At 39.5% G+C, this 4,180-nt stretch overlaps 1 pseudogene; it reads left to right on the top strand.

Moving 5' to 3' along the window:
* Positions 1-831: 831 nt before the first annotated feature.
* On the top strand, positions 832-1,303 carry LOC102822574 (annotated as a pseudogene).
* The last annotated feature ends 2,877 nt before the right edge of the window (positions 1,304-4,180 follow it).

The raw sequence follows: 4,180 nt of genomic DNA, 5'->3' as shown, positions 1-4,180 counted from the left end.
TCCATGTCTTCATCTGAATGTGGCTTGAACCTCTGAAAGTTCCCATCATTGTATGGTTGCAGGCATTTACCTAAGGATAAAATCCAGAGGGCTGGGAAATAAGGAAGAATGAAAACAAGAAGCAGAAGGAGGAAATTAGTTATAGATGTGAGTTTATTTCTAGATTCTCAATTTTATTCCATTGACATATGTGTCTATCCTTTTGCCAGTGTCACACTGTCTTCTGTGTGTGTGAACATAGCTATGTATGTCCAGCCCATTGCTATTGAGTCCACTGCCACTCACATCAATCCAGGAGGACAGAGTAGAACTGCCCTGCAGAGCTGCTGGTGGGTTCAAAGCACTGACATTTTGGTTAGTAGCTGAACACTCAACCATTCCCATCTCCACAATTAACTGTTTCTCACTTATGTTCTTATATGCATTGTAATGGAGTCCTAGTGGGGCGCTATAGGATAAGCATTGGACCAGACCACAAAGATGGTTTGAATTGCAGGGTCAGCAGTTCAAACTCACCAGTCACTCCTTGGAAGCAGGGTCACTATTGTTGGAACCGACTTGATAGCACTTAACAACAGCAAATACATTATAGCACTATTTTGTAGCTTTTTTTTTTTTTTGGTCTTTCTTAGTTAAAATGTAATCTCCTCTAAGGCAAGGGCTATGTTTACTTTATTTTAGTAGTCCAGAGTTGAGCCAACTGGCTGACTGGGCCTGGGTAGAGAAGAAAGGGAAATGTTGAGAATAAACAAGATCTTTTAACTTGGGAGAGTAGTAATGCTGTTTACTAAGATAAAGAAAAAGGAGAGACCTTGAGCTGTAAGGACCTACATGGCAGTGGTCTGGAGGCTGAGTGTTGCCTGCAGTGTTCAAAGAGGCTGATCTCTGATCTTCTGAACCCCAGTGATCAGACCTGCTCATGCCTCAGCATTTCTGCAGGACTGGTCTAGTCCAGGAGTGCAGCACAATCACCTGCCCTCCAGCTACTGCTCTGGTTCCAAGGCTGCATCTCTCCACTGGACTGGGAAGAGGGATCTCAGTGTTTTGCTCCTGGGCCTGCTCCCAGCTGCTTATTTGAATCCTTGCTCTGTGATGGACTACTGTCTGGCTGCAGCTCTTGCGCTTCATGGTCACTGTGGCCTGGGTCAGGCTGTTACTATGTCCATGAGGATGCACCACCTGAAGCTACCACAGACAGCAGGCCTCCTGGCACTCTTGGCTTTAACCTTTGCTGGTCTGTGCAATTTCAAGTTATCATGATGCAGGCATCTGCAAAGCTGTTGCCATGCTGTGGAAGCTCTGACTTTTTTACTTAGTCCCTTTTAAAAATGAGTGTACACACCTCTTTGCCTCTGCTCTGTCACACCATTCAACTATCAATAAGGAGGGGAGATAAGAGATGTTCACTGGTGAGACAACCCTCTTCTAATCACTCTATGCTTTTCAGAATGTAATCTTGAAGCAAAAAGTTTGAGAGCAATTAATATTCACAGAACAGTGATACTGTCTCTTCCATATACTGGTGAGATAATGGGATTGTCTCAACTTCTCAGAAGACTCACAGTATGATAAAACATTGTATATGAGATTTTACCTTTTAATTTATTAATCTCTTAATGGGAATTCAGTCTGTTACTATTAGCATATTATGATCATACCTCTTTGGTATTTGTTCTAGGAAATGATGGACAATGGGAAAGTCTGTTAACTCAAAAAAAATTTTTTATAAGGTTTTTTATTGTGGATTGAGTGAAAGTTTACAGGGCAAATCATCAGTTTTATATTCAACAAATCATACACTTTATTTCATTACAATGATTATAATCCCCTCCATTTACCATCAGTTAACAGTATTTCTCTGGATTCATGTTTTCTTTTTTTTTTTTTTTAAACACTCAGGCATATATAATATTTTAAACCACCAAAGGGCACATTCTGCAAGTCTGCCTCCTGGCTGCCAGCTTGCAGTCCTTTTCTTTCCATGAATCTAGAGTCCTCAGCTGCTCCCTCTCTGTCTCCATCTCTGGTGTCGCTGCTTCTCTGGATAAGAGCTCACATTCCGCTTGTGCTCTTCTCCCTTGATGGTCCTAGGGTCCTTTGTTTCTGGACTGTAAAAGTAACCACTCACTTTTTTTTTGTTACAAAACTTCTACCTTTAAAATTGTGACAGTCGCTATTAGTCATATAACAATTACTCACTATTGAATCATAAGAATCTCATCCCCATCTCTTTTAACCAGACCCATCTAGACAAGATGAAAACTATTCAGTGGGGACACTTTTTCCCCCACACACTATTAAACTAAACTCCCCCTTAAACCTTGTACGCCAGTCACTTCATGCTTTCATTGCCCCCTCATTTTAGGTAGCCAAATAAAAATTTTGCAGAAAATTTAGACTGTTTTAAGTTTTGGAAACTTCCTCCTCTGCTTTTTTGATGCTCTGTTCTGTTGATGGTTGCATGTCCGAGTTAAGGTTTGAAATTAGGAAATGCTAATGTCTCACTAATTTCTAAATTCTAGGAGGAAAAGCTTACAGAATATTTGAATATAGAGAAGTTCCATTCCTTGTTTTGTTGTTAAGTGCGGTTGAGTTGATTGCTGACCCAGAGCGACCCTGTATAACATTCCAAAGAGCAGCTGGTGAGCTTGAATCACTAACCTTGTGGTACAAAGTGACTTTGCAGTCCAGCACATTATCCCACAGTGCCATACCAGGACTCCTCCATTCCTTGTAGCCGTATTAAAATACAGGTTCAAAACTGAGACATATCTTTAAATAATCTGCTTACAAATATAAAACTGAAAAGTAACAAACTTTTTTTTCTTATTTTGGGCATCTTTAATGTGAAAATGTATTCTATGAAAAAATTTAATTTAAATGATGTATAATAAAAATAAGAAAAGAAATAGGAAGGACAGAAAATATTTTCATTTTGGATATGTGGAGCTTAATTTGTCTATGGAAAGTTGGTTTGAACCAAAAGGTTGGCAGTTCAAGCTCAACAGCTGCTCCTCAGAAACCCTATACAGGGTTGCTATGGGTCAGAACCAACTGGACAGCACCTAACAACAACGATACCAAAAAGGAGCTGATTTTCAGGGTGTTGAAGATAAAGATTTGAAACTAAGGCAAGGATGTGAGCTAGAAATACAGATTTTGCAATTGTTGGCATGTGAGTGATAACGGAAATATGAAGTAAATGAGACCTAAGATGAGCACCTAGAGCAGAAAGAATCTATGATGGAAACCTGAGAAACACCAATTTTAAGGGGTAGACACACAAACAGAAAACCCACAAGAGAATACAACTGGAATTTTAGACATTCCTTAGAGATAATCGTAGGTTTGGTTCTAGACCACCACAATAAAACAAGTATCTCAATAAAGTGAATCTCATGGATTTTTTTGGCTTCCCAGTACATATAAAAGTTATGCTTACACTATGTTGTGAAGTTTTATAAAAACAGTTTCAACTCATAGTGATCCTGTCTAGGGTTCCTGAGGAGTGGCTAGTAGGTTTGAACCACCAACCTTGCAATTCAAACGAACCTTGGCTTCAGTACATTATCCTGCAGTGTCACACCAGGACTACGTGTACACTATACTATAGTTTATTAAGGGCCCAATAGCACTATGGAAAGTGTTTGAAATACTGTAAGAATTACCAGAACGAGACACAGAGACACGAAATGAGTATATGCTGTTGGACATTCAATGGCATTGATAGACTTGCTCTACGTAGGGTTGCTACATACCTTCAGTTGGTTAAAACAAACAAACAAAAACACTATACAAACAGCAATAAAACGAAGCACAATAAAAACAAGGTATGTCTGTTTGATCAGAGGATGGGGGTTGGGAAACAAAGGAAGCAATGTTAAATAGGCATGTAGAGATGTGAAAATCTACCCTGGTGGAGCCACAGCAGATTTAGCATGACTGCAAGTCTGGGCAAGAAACTGGGGTCACATGTGGATTCTCTAAATTTGAAAATTTCAGATGCACATATCTGAAAGATGACAAGATTACATTATGTGGACTTTAAATTTTGAGTGTATGCTTTGTTATTGTTAAGTACCCTGGACTCAGTACCTACTGATAGTGCCTTTATGCACAACATAACAAAATACTGCTCAATCCTGTGCCAGCCTCACAATTGTTGCCATGCTTGAGCCCA

Source organism: Chrysochloris asiatica, unplaced genomic scaffold (assembly GCF_000296735.1).
Source record: "Chrysochloris asiatica unplaced genomic scaffold, ChrAsi1.0 scaffold00064, whole genome shotgun sequence".
NCBI classification, from domain to species: domain Eukaryota; kingdom Metazoa; phylum Chordata; class Mammalia; order Afrosoricida; family Chrysochloridae; genus Chrysochloris; species Chrysochloris asiatica.
Note: the sequence above shows the minus strand (reverse complement) of the source record. Positions and strands in the feature narration are given on the sequence as shown.